Source organism: Canis aureus, chromosome 30, assembly GCF_053574225.1.
Source record: "Canis aureus isolate CA01 chromosome 30, VMU_Caureus_v.1.0, whole genome shotgun sequence".
Classification (NCBI taxonomy): Eukaryota; Metazoa; Chordata; class Mammalia; order Carnivora; family Canidae; genus Canis; species Canis aureus.
The window spans coordinates 29,456,048-29,479,551 of NC_135640.1; the positions used below are offsets into that span (position 1 = coordinate 29,456,048).

Sequence of the window (23,504 nt, forward strand, 5' to 3'; positions counted from 1 at the left end):
CATCCGCTGGAGATGAAGGAAGTAGCTGTTTTATCTAGAATTATGAAGGATAGAGGCTCACACTGGGGGAGCCAGCAGGGGTGTAGAAACAAAATGTGCCACCGAGCTTGTCCTAAGCTATTGCTTAGTGAGGCAAATGATTTTCTAAACATACGACCCCAGGCAACATGGTCCAAACTTTCCCTGTTTTTCAGACTAGAGCCAAATAGTGAGAGAACAGAAGGAGAAGAGTGAGAGAACAGGAGAAGAATGAGAGAAACAAAAATTGGAGACTATTGGAGAGTCAAGGTCTTAGAAATTCTCAGAAGGAAAAGGAAAACCTTGTGTTAGTGACACAGAATTCAAATAAGTTCAGTGTGGTACGAAAGGTTTCTCTTACTACCCCACCCTAAACTCAGCCTTTTGCACATCCCTAGCCCTTATCCCACCTGTCTCTCATTCGGGAATAGAAGCAAGATGGTGAGACTGGACCTGTCTTCCAGCTCACCTCTTTCAAATTACCTCTAGGAGCCACCTCACCCCTCAAGGCTGCTCTTGAGGCTAAAGGTTAATCAGAACTTTATCTCTGTCAGCTGGAGTAGGGAATAAGCATTTCTTATTAGTGATGGTCCCGGGTCCCCTGAGAACTCTCAACTGTGTGCCCCAGATGCCTTATTCCCTCCAGCCGCACATCAGCTCTGCTAATGCCTTAGTCTAACCTACCCTGTCAACCTGTTTTGTCCCAAAAGGTTTTTACTACAAAGAGAAGGAATCTCTGGGTATAACCTGCTGGGTATTGGTACATCCTGATTTTTGCATAGGAGGCACACAATCTGACCAGTTTATTTAGTGACCTTTTAATGAGCATTTGCCTTATAATGCATTTCATTACTTCCCAAGTTTTCACTAAAGGAGCCAGCTACCTTCTCCACTTGCTGGTAACACATTTTAGAATTGATGAGCACACGTGCACAGATACTTCACCATTTTACTTGCTTCCAAACATGGCTGGCATATGTTGTCTTGGTCATAGAAAATTGGAATTAAAATGGTAAGTCTTCATAGCATTGGCAAGAGATAATAACCACTCCAGCTAGGGCTCATCTGAGAAATCCATCATGCTCCAAGGTCTCTTTATATTTCAAGAAGATACCAATTTTTCTCAATCACAGCATCTTGTTATGTGGCCTTTGTTTGCTCCAACCCAAATTCAGTCCTATTAGCGTATTTCTTTCTATTCGAACACCAATCCTCAGCACTTTTAAAAATCCTTTTCCTGTCTTTGTTTTCAGAGAGAATTTTCGTAACTTTTCTTTCCCATGCATTGATGTCACAAATTGGATTTCAATTACCAAAGATCCTGGTCCAGAAATGTTCAGTTCTTCCCTAATAAATTAGATAACCTCATTGTAGCAGAACGTTTCTTGCAGGGACATTTGGCTTTATTATCCTCTTGATCTTTTTGGACTTTTAATTTTTCAGTAAATTGTGATCTAGTAACTTCCATAAGACAAGGTCAGGGCTACAAGGGCTGTTACTTTGCTTTTATTAGGATATGTCTAAACGCTTGACCTGGAATCATATCCTTTCCATTAGCTTTTCCCATTTGGTCATTCTCCTCCCTAATTTAACTCTTTATAAAAATAAAGAAATTTATTTTATTGAGGTCGATAATCAGGAAATGGTACTTACTCTTTGGCTATACACTGCGAACACAAAGAACGTGAAAATTTATTAAGGTCTGTTCCTTGTCTTCAAGAAGCTTACCATTTCTTGGAGGAGATAAAATACCTGCAAAAAAGAGCTTAACTATATTGTATAAAGCCAATTCAAAGAAAAAGTGTGTGTGTGTAATGCATCTATTGCTGAACAGTAACAGGAAAGGAAGTTTCTTAAATGATTGAAGAAGACTCCCCCATCAGTGTTTTAATTGCCCTCTCTGCTCTTCTCTCTGTCCCTTCTCTGTCCCCTCTCCACCAGGAGATCATCACATGTCTCTTTTCCTCCCTCCTTCCCCTCCAGGGGAGTCAGGCTGTCTGAAATCCATCAGCTTCTCTCCCTGTCCCACTCCTCCTTCTGCTATCAGATGGATTTAGTCTTTTTTTTTTTTTTTTTTAACCAAGTGAACATTGAAAATGAGACTGAAAATGAGACTGTTTTTTTTTTTTTTTCTTTCGTTTTTGTTTTATAAACCTTTGTTGTTGGGTTTTTGAGCAACCTCATGTCCCCCTCCCAGGGAGCTGCTTTATTTACCTCTTAGAAACTGAACGGCTGGGAGGTAGAGCGTTGTATTTCAGCATGCTTTGTGTTGTGATGAGATCACGTAGTGAGGCTTTCGTGCCATTTGGGCAGGTGAGCTTCTGCACCTCTGCTGTGCCCAGCGATATTTCTTCCTCCTCTCATTTTTTTTGTCTTCTCTTTTCCTCCTCCCCTCATGCCTCCTTCCTGCTGGCCTCCTTTTCTCTTTCTTTTCCTTTCTCAGATTATCCTTCCAGGTTTTTGTAATAAATTTATATTTTGTAAAAGGCTTTTGTTGTACAGGTTTTGCATCCTCACTGAATCTGACTGGCTTTTACTTTCCTCTCCAGAATCAGGTTTTTGTTCTCAACATCTCTCCCCATCATGTCCAGTCACTGTTTTGGTTTTGGCACCATCAATATCAAATGTACAAACGGTTCTTGCTAACCAACACCAGGTATATCTGATGTTCAGATGAGTTCCAATAAAAACATTTCTTTTCAAAAAAAAAAAAAAAAAAAAGAGGACTCAGCACAGGACAGCCAGACAAGTTCAGGTGTGATAAGACAGTTGGCTCTAGTTCCTCTGTGGAGAGCTTGAAATATAGTTTATGTAGAACATGCTATGTTCTTGTTAGAGGATAATATGCCAGAGGCCAGAGTTCTCTCTGGGGTGAACTTGTGCACATGTGTGTGTGTTTGTGTGTGTTTTACATTTGCGAGCTATCTTCCTTCCTTCATTCCTATTGGAAAAGACTATTGTCCCAGAGTATGAGCTATAACGATTTCATAATATAAATTGTCTAGTGCAATGTAGGAAATGAATATTTGTTTCTCCAATAATAATAAAATATATTTTGATTAAAACAAACAAATTCTTCATCTGCATTACACAAATAGGTAAGAGGTAATTAGTGGGAAGATTTTTTTCCTCCTAGGAAAATCAATTGAATACTTGGCTAGCTCAGCTCCCTGTCAAAAAGACATCTTAACTCTCCATGCGTGAAATGTCTTAGAGGCAAACAGTGTGCTCCTGACATGCAGACTACGCTGGCATCCACGTTGGTCCCTCCACAGACAGTGGGCCAGCTTAGCTAAGGCCTCTGATATAGACAAACTTTTTATTACTGCCAATTACCATAATATCGTCCCTACAAAACCACATAGTATTTTACCAAGTCCCAAATAGCTTCAGGGCAAGAAATCGAAGTGGGAATAAAAAATAGAAAGCAAATCACTCACTGTTCTAGAGTGTAAAAGCTTATGTCAGCAGGCTTTTTTTTTTGTTTAAACAAGTACCTTTAAAAGTAATTCTTTTGTTTTACTAAACAAAATAGAATCTTTGATTTTGTGTACAGATATGGAGAAGTTTTTAGGTAAATGGTATGAAGAACTGAGGCAAAATTCTGTGTGCCTCAGAAGGGATACAGGTGTGCCAGATTGGGAATTAGATAATCTGTTCACTTGTGCACAGATGCATATAGATATAGTATCATGTGTACGTTAAGCAACATCCACTCAGATCTGGGCATAGAAAAAAAAATCTAAATGAACCAGAAAGTGGGGATCAGACCTTTCTTCTCAAGGAGGAAAAACCCTTCAAGGTCAAGAGCATTTTGCAGGGTAAGCTGACTCATTCTCATAAGTGTGGGATGCAGACAAATCTTAGGTATTCAGAATGTGGCCTTGATATGGTGACATCTCTATGTGCAAACTTGTCTAGATAGTAAAATATTCTGAATAAACCATCTCTCCTGTATAGTAAGATATCAACCAATTATGCAGACAGATTAAAGCTCTTAGAAATGGACTTTGTTCACATATATTACTTCACATTAATTGATTGAAATAGGGAAATGGATAGTACAAAAGTCCAAACTGACTGATGTGTGGCTTTGTAATGTGCCTACAAAGATGATCAGACTTCTGGATCATGCCTACTGTGAGAGCCTGAGGTCCTATCCAGAACACCAAGATTTTAGAAGAAAAAGCTCAACTTCTTATAGATAATGTATATAAAATAGATCTTGGAACCAACTAGGCAAGGTTTCAAATGCTGCTTCCTACTGTTTGGTCTAGTTACACAATCTTTCAGATCATAGAACCATAATTTTCCCACTTCTGAAATGGGGATAATTCCAACGTTGTGGGATTTCTCTGAGTAAGTACAAAGCACATGTCTGAGCCAGAGTAGTGAGATAGTCAACTTTATATGTCAACTTGACTAGGTTATAGTAGTACTCAGTTATTCAATCAAGTACTATTCTTAATCATTGGCCAATAGATGTTCACTTATAGGAGGTAAGAACTGTTATCATCCCCATGTTCTAGTTGGTAATGGCGGTGAGGGGGATGGTCAGGGAGCATGGAGTTTAAATTACTTGTGCTAGAATATGGTGGAGCCACAAAGGTCATGGCAGGAACACTGCTCTACAGAGCAACAAGGCTGTAGAGTAGAAGCTTCACTTTCAGGATCTCCTTATGTGGAAAGATGGGAGACAGGCAGGATACCTGGGCAGAAGAGCACAAGGCTGTAAACTATGGAGTGTCCACAGATGGCTTCTGTATGGGAGGAGAACTAGAAGAGAGAAAGCAAAGGAACAGGACGAGCCAAGGGGGAAGGAATGCTGAGAACCAAAAAGCTCCACAATGTACCAGCATAGGGACCGTGTCTTGGTCTTTTCTGGGTCTCTAGAACATAGCTCAGTGCCTAGAGAGTAGTATATGCTCAGGGAGTACCTGATGACTCCGTTGGTTAAGCATCTGTTGATTTCAGCTCAGGTTACATCTCAGGGTTGTGAGTTTGAGCCCCCTATGAGGCTCTGCGCTCAAGGGGGAGTCTGCTTGAAGATACTCTCCCTCCACTCCTCCTTTCACACACTCTCTCTCAAATAAATAAATAAATAAATCTTTAAAAAAGTAAAAATGATAGTAGTTTATGCTCAAAATACCTGGCATTAATTGAATAGAAAGGCCAGGACAGCATTTTACCAAGAGCTGGCCCAAAGAGAAATGCAAAGCAAATCTTCACCACTGTCTATGTGATTGAGGCCGTGGTTATATATGGTTGTCTGATCTATAAAAACCTCTCAAAGATCTCAGAGACATTTTTGAGTTCTTAAGTAGAAGTCTCAAAAAACATTTAAGGAGAATCTGATTATGGAGATGAGATATTTGAAATAAATGAAAAGATGTGATCATACTTGTACTCTTCAGTTTGCCAAATCCAAGCCAGTGAGTCAAATGTATACCGTCCTGGGACAGTTCTCATACCACGAGACAGTTTCCAATCCAATTTCACCACAGAAATTGCTTTAATTGGTAAATCTGTGCAGAGAAAGGGGAAACTGAAAAGTCAGGGTGGAAGGGGTCCTTTTATTTTTCAGGTTAACTATTTTGGTAAACTGCATTATTCTTCTAATCCAGTGCTAATATTATGGTGATTAAACTTAGTATCCTAAGTATACCAGTTAACCAAACTGCCCTACTTGTGTGAATAAAAGATGTTTGTTTTCCTAAGTCTGCCAATTTTAACACAATTTCTTAAATATAGAAAATTTGAAACGTAAACGGTCACTATCTCTATGACACTGATTTTTTTTCTAACAGATTCTTATTTAAAAGATTATTGGAAAAAAATAAAAAATAATAAAAAATAAAAGATTGTTGGCATGAAAATAGTATCTTTCTTTTTTCCTAAGTTTTAGCTCAAAGGAGTCAATCAAGAAAAATGTATTACGTATTTATCAGGTAATAATTCTTTCAGAGGACTTAACTTTAAACAGGGTTTCTCGATCTTGGCTCTAGTGACATTTAGGGTGGACAATTCTTTGTTGAGAGGGTGGTCCTGGGTTTTTGGATAGTTAGCAGCATTCCTGATCTCTACCCATTAATGCCAATACCACCCTTCCCTGAATTGTCACTATTGAAAATGTCTCCAGAGATTGACATACATCTCTAAGGTGAAAAAAAAATCACTCCCAATTGAGAATCATGGCTTTAAATTCATGAAATAGATTGTATGTCACAGTGTAGACTATCTGTGACAAGCATTCTCAGCTCTTAGTGGTTTGAGACCATAAAAATTTATTTATTTTTTCTCTAATCAGAGTACCATAAGGGTCATTATGTTTGGAAAAGGGAACATGTTCCAGGTTAGGGACTTTTCTATCTTCTAGTTGCTGAGACCACATTCCATTTGGTTAGAATTTAATCCAGAGAACCCATCTAAGTGCCACGAAAGCTGGAGAACATTAGTCTTGTTTCATGCCAAGGCAGGAAAGGAAAAAGGTTGGGTAAATAAAAGCCAGTTTCTGCCAGACAAATTATAATAAATAAAACCGAATCATGACAGACAGATCAATGTGATGGCTTTGGAAGGGATCCCCACAAAATATCATTAGGATGTTTTACTTCCAATCAAAGAACCAGTATTTGCTTATATGGCGTTCAAACATCACATAAAAATATGAATGGCAACCCCAAAGGCAGAGCCTCTGCTGGGGTCATTGGTGGGGATTTAGGGGGACACTGTAGAGAGGCTCTTCTAGTCCAGTGTTCTCTTTGGAGCTTTCAAGCCCATTTCAGATCTATCAAAGTTATACCAAAAGTGATGCTTCTGATCTGCTATCTCTGGGTTCACATGAAATTCAGGGAAATAACCAGGAAACAAGAACAAAATAAACTTGTGGTTCTAATTTAGGGAAGTCAGCTAGGATGGGTTTCATACCAGCACTAGGAAGGTGGTGGATAAGACTAGATTCAGATTCTGGTTTCAGAAGCCATTCTCTATGAGACTTTCAGAAATCTTAAGTTAAAAACAGCTTCAGTTTTTTGATTTATAAAAGGATAATGCTATGCTTTCAAGATTGTTCTTAAGATTACTTGAACAAATGCATGTAAAATATCTAGTCAATATAGTCCCTGGCACATCATTTTTTTTTTTTTTTTTTCAATTTGCTTCTTACTTCCCTGGATTATCGATGAAGCCCAATGCAGGACTCCATCTCAGGACCCTGAGATCATGATCTGACCTGAAACCAAGAGTCAGACACTTAACCAACTGAGCCACCCAGGCGTCCCATGTAGGATACATTTTTAAAGTCTGAGAAAGAATAATCTCATTAGCTTTATCTGGATTTTCTTTGGTTTGTTTATTATGTGGTGTTTCTAGTCTCTCTTTTGTTTATCCCTATGCCCCCCTAAAACACAAGCAGTTATCAAGATGCTAAAATTGGTTTCTCCTGGACCATGTTAACAAACATATTTTCTCTACAGAATTTTCTAATTCTGAATAGCCCGAAAACAAAAGTTTAAGCAATTGTTCAAACCTTTTCATAATGACAGTAATAAAGAATGCTACCATTTATTGGGTGTCTATAATAGTCTTTATTATATTATGTGTCTATTGCAGTTCTTTTAGCTCTGCATGAGAAAGGATTTTACAGATGTGGAATCTGAAACCTAAAGATATTAAGTGATTGGTCTAAGGCCAGCTTCTTGCAGTTTGAATCCAGATTTTCTGACTTCCTACCTTTCTCTCTCCCTAATGGGTTTCCTGCCTATTCCAGGGCATGTGCAGTGTTGCCTAAAGTCTGATATTGCTTTAGTGCATTATCTTTTCACTCTCCAACATGTTCATGTCCATGGTCTGGTTGTCAGATTGCATGCCCTGGAAGCCCTCCCTGATGGAGCAAGGTGGCGGGTGAATACATTGTGAGGTGGCCATTCTTTGGGAGGCTTAACTGCAACTCAGACATGCTCCCTAAAGTTTAAGCCATGAGAGCACCCGGCCTTTAAATAAGAGACACTGGGTATTTTCAGCAACTTAAATACAAGTGAACTTGGGGGATAGAGAGAGGAGTTATTTGGAGTCTGACAGTGTCTTGAAACTTTCTCATTTCAGCATTAATGGTGGCACACTATCAAATTAGCCTTTAGAGCAATCAGCACTCTGTAGGGTGGCACCATGGTGTACTGAGGTGCTTCAGAGATTTTAATTCTCCCTAACAGCTTCCTACAATAAAACAGTTACTGAATTTGAAAGTCATTGGGAGTAATTCCAGTAGGCCTTGTTTATGCACCATCTTGCAGAGGCTTCTCAAAAACTAGTGGCTACAGATTGAGTCATTCTCTGCATTTAAAGTTGTGGATATGAGCGCAGATAGAAAACTGTACATCTGTCAGTGATTCACACTTCATACAACCTCAAGATTCAAATTTCTTTTGAAAGGGCTTTTAGTAATTCGGATGGAGAAGCACCCCAGATTTCAAGTGATTATGTTTGGAAATTGCAAAGGAGGATACTCCACAATTTCATGGACTTACTGTTTTAATTTAACAACACTCACCCTTCCCCTATAGCTCTTATAAGATATTTGGGATGTCAAGGACAATGCCATGTCTTGCTGGAATCTACTGCACCTCAGTGAGGTGATTAGCAATTCCATAGTGAACAGTGAACTGTGACTTGCCCAACTTGTCGAAAACTTGTCAACTTGTCAGAAACTCGCCCTTTTTCTATAAGCTCTCTTTGTCAGGCTGATGCATTTCCCTTGGAGCCACAACCCCTTGCTGACCACACACATTTGGCCCTTTTCACTAGCTTCTTATCCGTTGTGTTTGCACTTAATTCAACCTCTGATGTGGATTTTCAGCCCAGAACCCAGGTTCTCAGACCTGTAAGAGCTTTCAGCATTTTTTGCCTTCCCAACCCACCCAAAAGAAAAGACCGCAGTCCCAGTGTAGCAGGCTTCCAGAAAGAGGGAGGCAGATGTAATGAAATACCGTTATCTCTTCAAGGTGCTAAAACACAACCTGCCATTTAGCCTTGTTAAAGGCTTAGTATGTTGAGAAAATATATGAAATCTGATTGTACTTTGTAACTTTCCATGAGAAAACCAATCCCAAAATGAAAAAAAAAAAAAAAAAAAAGAAACAAAACAAAATTATATAATAGGGTAAATATTCATTTCCCAAGTGTGACATCTACAATTAAGCCTTTCATATTGGGTTCCATTCTTGCCTTTACTGTTAGTGAGACTTTTAGAAGAGTGTCTATTACCTGAAATAAAGTAAAACTATGCAGTTCAACATTTCCCACATGGAGATTTTTTTTTTTTTCCCAGCTGTTCTGAGTTTTCTCCATGTAATGCTCTATCACAGCCAAGGGAACATAGTTTCTCCAGTTGAACAGGTATTCTGTTTTGGGAAATGATAAATCTAAATTGACCTAAATGATTAATCTAAATCTAGATTTTCATATCTTTCCAAAAGGCCATCATCATTGTAAGGTGCCACAGTGCATAACATTCTGGGATTACCTGAAAGGCTAATTTAAAAGAAAAATCAGACACATACTAAAGTTAATATTAAAAACCACAGCTTTCCTTTCATTTTTTTTCAATTATGAATTTATCATAAAGGAAACAATGGGTCCACTGTTCCATTCTGGAAATTGCCAGGAATTACTTTTGAAGGTAAATAGGTCACTTATGGGTTATCCATCCTGTTTTCAATTATTACAGCTATTTAAGTAATAATTACTATTCTAATTCCACTAGAACTCCAACAATGCTGGAAAAAGAGACAAATAACTTTTCAGGGGCACATTTATATGTATTTCTTTGATTATGTAAAAGACCAGAAGACAATAAGTAAGTCTTCCTTACTTTCAACAACTTTTGTCTGTCTTTGCAAGAAGAATTCGAGATTACTGGCACAAGGAAGATAGGACCACCTACATTCAAATTTGAAGCCTCAACAAACTCACCTGTAGACTGTGTAGACTGCATGGTCTTGCTTTTCTCACAGAACCAGTGAGCCTCAATTTTCCTTCTGTCACCTGATTTCATGTCAAGATTGATAAATCCCTGTCAACATGGTCAGTGCCCTATTTGATGTGTGAGTACTTGCTGTGTCATGTGGATAGCTGAGATCATCTTCTGAAGTTTTAAGATTCTGATTAACAAGGAAAAGATACAAGGCCCAAGTCTTCTTCCATTTACCTCAGGCTCCTATCTGCTAAGGGGTTTGAATTGCTTCTGAACATAAAACCTTCAGGGTATTTAGCTTGTTTAGTGATAGTCAAGGTATTTGCAGGGGTCTGGGTGGGTGTGGGTTTTTTATTAGAGCTTACTCATGGACTGTCTTTGTATTTTTGTCCTGTCTTTTCTCTTGTCCTAGAAGTGTTAGAGCTAGCAAGGTAAATTGAGTGTGATGGTGGACATTCTGCTGCTACTGAAAGGGGTAATCCTTGCGTAATTGGGGTTCCAAACCCACAAACCAAGGAAAGATAAGGAGACCAGAACAGGGGGCCATGCTAGGCTCAAGCCTCCCACAACAGTGAGAACATTGCCTTGGAATGACTGGTGCTAATACAGTTGAATATATAAAACATATATTCTTATGACTAAGGTATGCACAATTTGATTTAAATTTAATTTCTGGCAGTTGCTAGTTTTCAGTTTGGAATAGTCCCTCACTGTGGGAGCTGCCAATTTGGAGAGGGATGTTGCAGAACTTATTTCTTGAATTCATTGAAGGTGCCAAATAAAATGTTGGCTAAGTGAATACATGAGTTAGTTTTCCAAGAAAGACACCGATTACTTTCAAGTTCTTCTGCTCTTTTAAACAGATGTGTGCACATTCAAGAGCATAACTGGGAGGGAGAAAGAATGGAGGGAAATATGGAGCAGCTAGGGGCTCAGCCAGAGATGCTTGAGAAGACTATGTAGGGCGTCTGGGAACTGGCAGAAAGAGATATCCAGGCTTCCTATCTTTCTGCACATTGGCAGAATGAGGATAAAAACACCAAGATTAAGTAGTGCTTTCTAGCTTAAAAACATCAGAGCACATATTATTTTTTCCAGAGGAGTTCAGAAACCTTTATTTCCTCCCTTTCGTGACCAGTACAGCAAGAGCCCTGGGACTTGGTAGGCGAGTATCATGCTAATTTCATGCAGCTGCGGGGCCTCTCTCCAGGCAGTTAATTAATATTAGTTAATAGCGTTAGTGTACCCACAGCCATAAAGAAAATAATTTCCCTATTGCGAACTCATCTAATATTTTGTGTCAGCTTAGACTACCCTATTTCCCCTGAATGTCATTCAAAGGGAACACCACCAAAAAGAGCTAATTAACTTTTATAGAAATGACTTTTGAATCCAAAATTTGATACCCACATTTCCTAAGCAAGATCAATCTTGAAGCCCTCCCCTCAGCCCCTCGAATGAGGCTGATAGCTTATTTCCTCACGAGCAAATGACCTTATGATAAAGCTTTTACGGTTATAGCTTCTGGAGTTCCAACCAGTAGCTCAAACCAGGAAAACACCTGCCCTCCAGGAAGGCATCAGAATTAAAGACATTATAAGCTCACCTTTTGATAAGTTTGTACACAAAAATTAAATTTATTCTATACTTGCATAGACTTCATTGTATCCACCTTCAATGGATTAAATAATGGAATTTTAATAAAATATATTAAAATTGTGGATTCAGAAAATCTAAGGATTTCAGTCTTCAGATCCCAGACTATTTATAAAATGTGTTCCAAGCTCTTTGAGATGTTTTACACTTGATTCCTGGCTTTAAGATATAAAGCTAATAGGTTAAAACCAAACATTATTTTCAAATGGGGAAAGCAGTACTGAAATCCATGACCTCTTTGTGCTTGTGTCTCCCTTCTAAAGACCCCTGCCTCTGGCAAAGGTACACACTCTTAGAAGAGGGGAATATGCTGACGTAGTACCAAGAAGTCAAGACCTTTACTTATTTTTAAGTTATCTGAGTGCCTTGCATGTACTGTACTAGAGCTCTGGCATTTTTCCCTCTACCTTTATTTTATTATAAGGTCTAATATATATCTTTCTTGGCTTGCTTTTGGGAGTAGAGATTACACTTTCAGGTACCAGGGAAATCTCACTTCTCCATTGTGCAATTTCCTTCCAATCTTTCTTTTCTTATTTTCCTACGTTGAGAGGTCTCTTTGCTATCTTATACCCTAATAGATTGCTCAGCGCTCTATAGACAGAGCCACAAATTTATTTAAGCTTTCACATTTCTTCTCCTTTCTATTATTCAACTGTAAATTCTATAAAATTCCCCTCTTTCCAGCTCTAAATTGGCTATTTAGGATCATTTTTCCCAGTTGTAACTGAAAGGCCCTTCGTAGAAAAAAAAGATGCTCTTTGGTTGTGCTCTGGACCACCATCTGCCTGGGGTACAGTAAATTGTGCCTTGAATGGAAACTAAGAGGGAGAAGGGACAGTGGAGTAAGAATCTTGTTGGCAAATAGAGCAAATTGGGATCATATTTGAAGTGTTGTGACATAATAAGAAATATACATATTTGGTCTCCCTCCCCAGTTCCTAGCCCACACCTCCTAAAACCCTTGGTATTTCTCAAGTTGTAATGGTCCTAGGGTTATTTTTGTTATATTTGGTCTCAATCCCTGGTTCCTGTTAGAAGATTTTCTAAGCATCTAAGCGAGAATCTCTGGATTGATAAGAATGTCATTTTGTATGCTAATAAGATGCTAGGTGCCTGGGGGCTCCTAGATAGCTTCAGGGTGGTAGCCAGGAAGACCCACCATGTGATTACAGGATTAGAAATTTCAGACCTCCCCTGAGACTTGGAAGGGGAGAGAATATGAAGATTGATTTAGTCAATCATGCCTAGGTAAGGGAACTTTCATTAAAACCCCTAAATAAAGGGATTCTGAGAGCTTCTGGGTTGAGGAACACGTTGAGGCACTGCGGGTGGTGGTGGTACACCTGAGGGCCTGGAAGCCCACCCCTCTGCCCACATTTTGGTCCTATGCATCTCTTCTCTTTGGCAGTTGCTGAGGTGTAGCCTTTTAATACGCTGGTAATAGTAAGTAAAGCACTTTCCTTAGTTCTGTGAGCTATGCTAGCAAATGATCAAACCTGCGAGGGTGTGGTGCGAATGTCCAAATTAGAGCCAATGGGTCAGAAGTCAGAGACTTGGATCTGTGATAGGCATCTCAGGTGGGGGTAGTCTTGTGGGACTGAGCCCCTAACCTGGGGGACCTGTGCTATCTCCAGGTAGTTAATGGCAGTAGAGAATTGAATTGTAGTTGCTATCCAGAAAGTTGGAGAGTAGGTTGGTGTGAAATCCCGCCCCCACCCCCACATTTGGTGTCAGAGGTGTTGTGAGTAAAAACCACCAGGCTTGGGGATCCCTGGGTGGCTCAGTGGTTTAGTGCCTGCCTTCGGCCCAGGGTGTGGCCTGGAGTCCCCGGATCGAGTCCCACATCGGGCTCTCTGCATGGAGTCTGCTTCTCCCTCTGCCTGTGTCTCTGCCTCTCTCTCTCTTTGTGTCTCTCATGAATAAATAAATAAAAGCTTAAAAAAAGAAAAAACCCCACCAGGTTTGTATACATGTGTGAGCAAGGAGCAAGACCTTCACCACCTCCCCTCAATTCCTTTACTGCTGTTCTCGTAGGCTCTAAGTATCGTCTAAGACTATATTGTTCTTTAGGGAATTCAGTATGCTCACGGCATATCACATATCCAGACAGTCTCCTTAAAGCAGAATCCTTCCAAGAAGGATGTTATTATCGTAAAACTGTGGTTCTTCATTGGGGGTGATTTTGTCCCCTGGGGGATATTTTGCAATGTCTCGAGATGTTTTTGGTTGGGTGGGTGCTCCTGGCTACCAGGGAGTAGGAGCTAGGGATGCTGCTCCACATCCTGCAATGTACATGACAGTCTCCATGACAATAGGGATGATCTGGCCTCCAATAGTGCTGACATTGAGAAACCATGACACAGAGGTTGAACTCTCATCTCTTGAAGCCAGAAATTACACAAGATCTGGTGAAGAGGCATGCAAAACTGTGGCAAACACTAAGGTTTGGATTTTGTTCTACTGACAACATCAAAACTAGCAGATCATCGAGCACTTAAGACCACAAACTAGCATTGCCTCGGTAAATAGCTACCCGTTTCTAAATATTCTTTTTCGCCCATGAAGACAGATGTGCATGGGCATGGTACTATATGCTTCAGCATAGGGACTCCTCTGAAAACTTGTTTGTATAAGAGAAAAAGATGAAATGAAGTTTATCTTATCCCCAAGGGAAGCATGTGCTTTAAAAATAGGCTCTTTGAAAATGGCTTTTTCCCCCCTTCTAAATCTTCTTGAGGCTACAGCGCAGGGTATTTTCTTGGAAGTTGCTCCCATCTGTCTCTCTTTATGCAACAAGCTCCCCAAACATGGGGAAAGCTATATCCCTGCATTGTTTCCCGAAGACGGACGGTTCTGAGGTTTTCACTGGTTTAACAGCAAAAACCGGTGTAAGAGGAGGACACCTTGCAGGGCTAACCTTCTCATAGCGCTCTCTTGGGTCTGACTAATTATAGAAAACTTCAAGGTAACTAGACAGTACCTTTTGCTCCACGCAGCTGTGTGACACTCATCTACGTTATTCGTAGGAGGCATAGAATTCAGCCCACAGAAAAGGGAGGTAGAAAATTAAAGTATTATAAACTGCATTAGAGCCACAAAACCACTGAATATTAATGAATCATCAAATTTGGGGAAATGGTCAAATAAAAGAATGGGATAATATGTTTATTTAAAAAAATAAAAAAAATAATTCTAAGTCTTGTTCTAGGTATTTCCAACACGTATATGATGTCAACCGTGGTAAAACAGGATTTTTATCTATATACTACAGCGTCATAATGGAATGTACAGTGATAATGGAATTCTTTTGAAACATCTTCCACTCTAAGTAATCTAGATAGCAATTGATTCATTCGAATTTAGCTTCTAGTGCCATTAAGAGAATACAAGCTCCTTGCATTATGGAACTTGGGGTGACCTTCACAGGAAAAGAATCTGTTCAGGAGAAATATACCTTTGTCAATTCTGAATAAAAAAAAACCCTTTATGAATTATAATATTTTAAAATACAGGCTCCGACATTGTGGGAGGAAGCACCTCATCATGTATTTATTTCTCTAATGTAGCAAAGTCTCCAGCAATAATTGAAGAACAATTTGAGAGGTCTCAAAAGGCCCCTGTGCTTCAACTTTTAATTGGGTGGTGGCAGAGGCAATTCAAGCAGGCTTGCCTTTGAGTCAGATGTCTCTACTCTTCTTTTTCTTTTTGGTTCTAGTTAATTTCTCCGCAGTTGAAATTCTTGTTTTTTTGTATAATGGAAAGATCCTAAGAGACAGAACATTTGCATTTTACTTCTATGACTTGCTTTTTTAGTTTCACTTCAGATAAAATTATTCTTAAGCTTCTCTTAGAGAAAATTGTTCTGTGGTGCTGGCAACTGTGACCAGCTACCACCCCTCTCTGCCAAAGGTGATGGTATAGAAGGGATCGAAAACGCTTTCCTGTATGCAAGGTACTTTGAAGTGCTTATACCCGAGAGGTGGTAAGTGAGTGTTTTAGATTGGATGACCTCTAATGGCAAAGATCTTCCTGAAGCTAGAAGACATAGGTGCTAATTCTGGGTATGTCCAAAGGGGCATGCCTTTGAAAAAAGTCACTTGGAAGTCAGTTATTTCCATCTCTGGAAAGAAAATAAAATCTGATACCAATTATCTTAGACTTCAAGGATTCCCTTGAAAGTAAGGCTTGAGGCCAAGGCCTTCGTTGGGATTGTGATTTTGGGATAGTAAGTAGATGACAAAAGAGTTAAATAAGGAAGGAGGAAAAGACAGTATGATGCAAGATTGAGTTGGCCAGCACTATGGTTAATTGACACTTGACTCTGGGATCCTCTGAAAGTCTTATGAATAGTGTCTCAGAACTGTCCCCCCCAGGGGATGAAAGGGGGAAGCATGATTTATTGGTTTCTGTCTCCATCAGTTAAGAATAGTAGTGGGTATGAATATCCCTTCACTTTTGGGTTACATGGGCATGAGTGCAGGGTGGATGCATCATAAATTCCATGTTGCAGATAAGAGAAACCCAAGAAGGAAGTGAGGGATGTATGTATGACACAGGCCAAGCTGAGGAATCGTCTGGTTGCCCATCTCTGTGGCCTAAAACCAGACTGGATCACTCTCTCACTCCTATACATACTCTTGCTGCCTTCATATCTGACTTGACCCATGCAATTTTCTTGGCGTGTCTTCTCCTTTGACTAAAGAATTCCTAATCTATTATTCAAGCCCAAGACAGATAAAGCTTTTCCACAGAAACATTCCTTTTGGAATGTAGTGAAGAACCATGCTTACCTCATCTTATTGTTGTGAGAATTAAATGCGAAAACACTCGTAAAGCACTTAGAACAGGCTCAGGCATAGAGCTAGCAATCAATCCATTATCGTTGCTCTTCTAAAGTTATTTATCTCTGTGATTATTATGTCTGCTAGATCATTAAACACAATGAGGGCAGAATCTTTGGTTTAACCATTTGCAAATGTCTCCCAAAGTAACTGGCTGCTAGTAGTTGTTTGTTAAGGGTTGAATTATGTCATCCACAAAAATACACGTAGAAGTCCCAATCCCCAGCACCTGAAAATGGGACCTTACTGGGAAACAGGGCCTTTACAGAGTTAGTCAAGGTGGAAGGAGAATATTAGGGTGGGCCCTAATCCAGCATGACTGGTGTACTTATAGAAAGGAGATATTTGGACACAGAGACAGACAGCCATGGGGGAAAGATGATATGAAGACACAAGGAGAATGCCACCAGCAAGTCAAGGAATGACTGAAGTTACCAGAAGCTGGGAGAGAGGTTTGGAACAGATTCTCCTTCCCAGCCTTCAGAAGGAACCAACTTGGCTGACATCTGGATTTCAGATTTCTAGACTCCAGAATGTGAGGTAAGCAATTTTTGTCATTCTCAGCCACCCAGTTTGTGGCTATTATAGCTGCCCCAGGAAATTAATATAGCATTTAATGAATATTTGAATTAATTTGGTTGTATAGGTGAACAGCTAAGATCTGAGTAGGATTTTGTTTTTATAGTGGTTCATCCTATATATCTTTAAAGACCTGGAAAAATTCCCATGAGTTCTATAGTTCTTCCCTAATCTTTTTGATGCAGAGAGAGCTCTCCCATAAAAAAATACACCGTCCTTCTTTCACGTGACACATAAACTACTTTGTGAATTTTCTTGAATGGCTTGGTAAGTCATTTTTTAAAAATTTATGGTCCAAGTATATAAGTAACTTTTTGTCCTGAACTGGAAACATGCTGTGTCACCCACAGTGCTCAGCTTCATCTAGGGGACTTACTAAATCTTCAAGTGTGAAGTAATGCTCAAATCTGCTTCTCCAGTGGTGTCCATGTCTGGCTCTGAGGCTCTGGTCCCTTATAAAGCATTTCCAACATCAGTGGGATAAAGTGAAAGAGCTCCAGGGTGCTGATGCCCTAACAGTGACCCTTTCAGCACTTGTAGGATTGGGACAAATGATTACAATATGTGTATATACTTACATGAAACATGCACATGTAATCATACTGACTCCAGGTACGCAACTGACTACAGGGGCAGCTGGCCCACAAGGAGACATACCTATTACTTAGACACACGTGCCCATTGTCCACGACAGGATTTCTTTAAACAGCTGACTCAAAAACTCATTGGTTCATAGCTGCTGTACACACAGATTATTATTTTTAGTACCTTTATCACTCTCTTGTCCCAACTTGCTTCATTTAAGGACAACTAAAAGAAATGCCTTATTTTAGTATTTGTTCATGGCTTGCGAAGACATTGTTTTTGGCTCAATTGTCTCAAAATGCTCTCATGAGAAATTCATGAAGGCAAAATACTCATAGGCCTAAGTCCTCATAGTGGTTGATGCAAAATTGAACAATTAATATCACTATGCCAGCATAAAGCAGAAAACAGTTATTTTCTTTCTAATAAGCCTTCTAGATTAGTAAGTGGGATGGGTCAGGAGGGAATTACTGACACCAAAGGGCAAAAATGATTTAATGAATATGGATGTATTTGAAATATTTAATTAAATATGGTTTCATATTATAATTTGTTCTGATATTTTATTAACATGTTTTCATGTGTAACTATAAAATAAGCATATGATCATGCTGTTTTTAATCATTTGAGATTTATTCCAGCAAAGCGTTTAAATTAAAAATAATGCCAACATTTTCTTTTACTTGAATTAGCATAGCTCCTGTAGTGTTGAAAAAAAGCCCAAAACTCATACTATGTCATTCTCCCAAAACAGTCACTCATTCAGTTTTCTCCCAGAGAATTTCATATAAATATTTGGGGGGGACCTATTCTTATTATACATAAATCAAGGACCCTCATATCTAGCAGAATGAAAGATATGAAATATACGCTGTGGGGTGGGGGATGAGTCTTTTAAGGGACTGATTATATTTACTTTTATTTCATTTGATGGTTATTGACTTTTGTTGCAAACTCAGCCAGGTGTGTAGTCATCATACTCTTGAATTTAGGACCAGCTGAAATCTTGGTTAAAGGAGAGGGCATGCTGACCAGTGAAGCGTCATTTCTGGGCTTTGATTTTTCCTTCTATAATCAATAAACTCTAGTAATTGTTGGTACCTGAATCACGGGAAAGATGATCATACACCTGAAGTCACACTGGGTGAGAATGCTGATCTGCTGGGCTACACAAACCCAAGCCAGTAAGGGGAGAACTTCACTGAGGAGTAAGGAACATCTCCTTGGTGAGAATCATACCAGATGATGTTAACAAGTAAGCGGTTTTGGCTCTAAGGTTGAAGCATCAAAATGCTCCCTTACTAGTTGGTGAGTAGCTGTTGTCTTGAGCCACTGGGAACTCTCAGTCCCCTCCAACACTGCTCCAGCCTCCCTGGGAAACTGTGAAGCCACTTATATTCCTTGAGTTCTAGCAAGTTGAAGATTAACACTTGGCTAGCAGGTAGCCTCCTGCTTTAGCTCTGGGACAGACAGATCCATTCTTATTAGCTTACACCTCCCCTTCCAATTGTTAATTATTTTGAATATCACCCCTGGAATCATATCAGCCTGATAGTTTGTTAGTTGAAACTCACTTATTCTCAAAAGGTCAGTGCATCATGTGGTTTTAAAAAAATTAATTCATTTTGGAGGACCTGTTTCTTTTCACTGGCATATTTCTTTCACTTCATTGAATCTTTCTAAATGGGAACATTTAAACACTCTGGATGTTTTTTATTAAAATGTGTCTTGGTCCATAAGGTAAGAAATCAATCTAATACAATTTTGTTCATTACTGAAAGAGGTCTTAGGTCATATTTTAAAAGTGTTTGTTGCCCTTTTTTATTTAAATTATGAAAAAAGGAAGATTTTAGTTAAAACTAGTTTTTGACAGTATATGATTAGTCCATAACAGCATTACCAGTCTTACAAATGAACTTTTCCTGGTGCCATCTCAGAACTCACTAAGAAATTTCTAATTAGCTAGTGTATAACTTCATATATGCTGTTTTAACAGAGTCAAAAATCAATGATAAAATATCTTAAGCTACAAAGATGTAGTCTTCTATGTAACCAAGGGCAAAGCTCTATCTTTCATTTTTTTTTAGAGAGGAACACAATGAGCTATTTGTCATCCCCTCAAAGATTTAAATATTAAAAGTGTTTGAAGAGTTGTAAACAAATTAAGAAGAAGCTCATCCACTAGGTGGGCTCATTTACTTCATCACTGTAGAGTTATGTTGGCACTGTTAATTACACTAGCATAAATATCATGTTCCAGAATTATTTGTAAGTTTACATGGGTTTTGCCACTATATATTTCATATAGTCTTCTTTGTAAAAAAATATGTCCTAGATTTAAATTTTTTAGAGGACAATGATTGTATTCCTTGCTCTTTTGCTGAAACCTGTATTTCTTCATTTAGGAGTACAAGAGCAATGAACAAATATTGTTAGCAGTGGTAATGGCAATGATACTGAGGAAGGGGAGACTAATAAAGAATAGTACATATAAAATGTAGATAGTTGTGGGCATTTAGTTAAATTTCTCATTAGGAAGTTTGGGCAACCAATGCTTTATAATCTTTTACAAAAATACCTTTTTGCATTAGTTATATTAAGACTGAGCGAGAAGAAACAGGGCTTCTGTTTGCTCAGCATCAATATCAGTTCTGCTTTTGAATATTCTGCATGCAAGGGAACTGGCAAAAGATAAATGCCCAGGACACAGAGGCTCTGTTTCTTCTAGGTTTCGACTCATTTTGGCCCATGGCAGTGTATCCTGGAAATATTTCAAAATGAGCACTGGCGCATATTCATGTGACAGGGCTGGCCTCTCTTCACCTATGTTAGGTAATTAGCATTTGATATTCCCACGTTTTCCTCTTTGTCTACTGGAAGTGTGCTGGCAATTCTTTTTGGCCTATAGCTACCTGTCCTTTTGCCAAGGTAGAGTCATGAAATATTTCCTCTCACCTTCTTTATCACACTCTCCAAAGAACACACACGGGGGTTCCCATATATCTCTGCAAGTCATAACCAGTGCTTTCCAAGCTCTACACACCATCACCCATCTAGAAAGTGATACGAATGTGTACAGCACACATGGGGACGAAGGGGTGAGGGCAAAGAGGGGGCCAGGATCTCATCCCATTTACAACATAATCAGGGGGCATGCATGCCCCTGGTTGGGAATCTTGTCACATACTAAGGCACTTGGACTGCCTTCTTTCTGCTTGTAATAAAAGCAAAGCAGTATGCTTCCTCAAGTCTTGTCCATCTTCTTTTCCATCTGAAAGATTATTCATTCATCCAATCCAATTTTTATTGTCAGGTTATATATAGCCAGACTCTATTTCTCTATGCTAGATTAGGCATACAAAAATAAGAATGCCACGTTTTCTGCTACTTAGTGGATTTACATATTTCTGAATATAAGCTCTACCAGCAGGACATTCATTTTTCTTTCCTGCTTTCCCCTTCAACTCTGTCTTCTGCAGGGAATTATAATATCCTTATACCCGCTGGTTTCTGGTTTATCAACGAAAAGCATTTTTGTCCTCTTGGCTTATAAAACAGGCAGCCTGCTTCTCTTCTTTTCTAAATATATTAATACAATTTTAACATATTAACTGACATTTTAGCAACACAAACTCTGTAAGTAAAATAAAATCTTATAAATTCTAGACATAGGTTTGTGGTAAAATCCAGATATAGAAACAAGACATCACAATTGGAGCAGAAGATATGAAAACCAGACATTTATTGGATGTCAATATTGTGTGTAGAGAATCATGTTCTGTTTTTTGGCCTCCCAATTTTTCAAAGCTGGAACTGATCAAGACTGCACAAGAGACCTGTGCAGTCACAGGATCCTACATTGAAAAGGAACTCAGGCTTGGTTTCCTGCTCTTCTATTACCATCCTGAATATCTTAATAATTTTTGGACAATGGGTCCACATTTTCACTTTGCACTGGTCTTGTGAATTATGTAGCAGGTCCTGCTCCTGACATACTACACTGGGGTTAGTTCAGTCTTTGCCTTTCTGCTAAACAGCGCTTTGAAATCTGTAGTTGCTCTGATAATAGGCAGCCTTAAACCATTGAGGAACTGAGGAGTTTGGAATCCTGGTTTTGCAGTATTGAGGACTTGCTGCAATCCCTCTTAGAGGCACCTCTCCATGTCTCCTCTCCCCAGCCATTAACCAGCTCAGTCAATCAGCTGAGGTGGCAAGAACAACAGCCAGTACGCTTACTGGGGACTGTATTCTGTTACTCCTGGCAAAGCCCAGGGAGACTCTCACCTCTGGGTAATATTTCTCTATCAGCCCTTAGTCCTCATCCTTGAACTTTCTTCTTTTCAAAGAACACACAGAGAAAGAAAAGAAAAGAAAAGAAAAGAAAAGAAAAGAAAAGAAAAGAAAACAAAACAGATGATGAGGCTAGGTTTCCTGCCTCTCTGCTCTGCAGTGAGCTCTGTCCAGCTGTGTGGTATTTTACTCCCAAATAGATCCCAAGTTTACTACTGTTACCATGGTGATCAGTTGCTCTCTACAAAGTCATTTTTACCTTTCCCTTTCTTCAACAGGAAATTTTCCTCTTATAACTTTTCCTTTAAGCCTTTTCTTAATTAACATCCCAACTCTACTTCTCTCACTGGATGAACAGACTTCCTTTTTTAAATTTAAAGAAACTTAGCTTACTTTGAACAGTTTTACACTTATTTTGTATATTATTTAATGTTTTTCTTTACCTTTAGAGGAAACTGCATGAGTATTAACATAATTTGTATCAATAATACACTGATGTACTTGGCATATAATTTGACTTGCTATAAAGTTAAGACATGCAATAAAGGGATTACTAGAAAAGAGTATTCAAAAGAGGAGATATTTTTCAAATTTTATTTGTGGGGTTGCAATTTAAACCTACTCAGCTATGTATCACCCATCTTAAGATTAAAAAAAACCCTGTAGAGATTACATTTATTTCCTAGTGTGGAACAGGTGGATGGTATTTTATAAATAGTGACAGTCTATTTTTAATCTTTCCACTTCCTATTGATAATAATAAATGAATCTGAAGATTAAAAGAAATTGTCAAAGATGATCTTAGCAAACAAATTTGGCTTTTCCAATGACATAGACTTTTTCTTCATGGGAGTGGCTGAGGTCACTTTAGCCAATAATCATTGGCTAGGGATCCTAGGCAGACATCCATTTAACATTCAATTTTTCAAGACATTTCAGTTGAGTGACTAATAATCTGAGTTTTTGTGCTGGGAATCTTCTTGAACTGATCAGATTCAATTCCTACCCTTTTAACAAGGATGCCAAACAATAAAAAAAGAAAATAAGAGGGTAAAGTGTCAAGATAGGGAACAATAAGACTGGATCCAAATTAGCCAAAGGAAGATCTCATCCCTGATTATACATTAGAATTGTATTGAGAATCTTAAAAACAAAAGTCAAGAAAACAATCCAATTCTCAGGCCCCATCCTAGACCAAGCAAGTAAAAAACTCTGGAAGACAGCTTGAGGCATCAGTACTTTTACAAGCTCCCCAGGTGATTCTTATGAGTCAAGATTCACCTACAGGGCAGTGGTCTCAGACTTCAATCAGCAGCAGAATCACCTGGAGTATTTGTCAAAACACATTATTGAGCCCACCCTGCTCCAGGGCCTCTAATCAAGTAGGTCTTGGGCAGGGCCTAGAATTTGTCATTAACAAGTCCCCAGGTGTTGCTGAGGCTGTTAGTCAAGGGACTGCCTTTTCAGAACCATTGTTATATAAATACCAGGAAGACATCCCAAGGATGTACTATTTCACTCAGGACTAGAAGGACATGTGGACAAAGAGAAAACAGATCACT

At 39.0% G+C, this 23,504-nt stretch overlaps 1 protein-coding gene across 6 annotated transcripts in view; it reads right to left on the reverse strand.

Annotated features, from left to right (window-relative positions):
• The window catches only part of GRIK1 (glutamate ionotropic receptor kainate type subunit 1), a 363,349-nt gene that overhangs the window by 187,238 nt on the left and 152,607 nt on the right, over nucleotides 1-23,504 (reverse strand). The gene's annotated exons all lie outside the window — the stretch shown is intronic.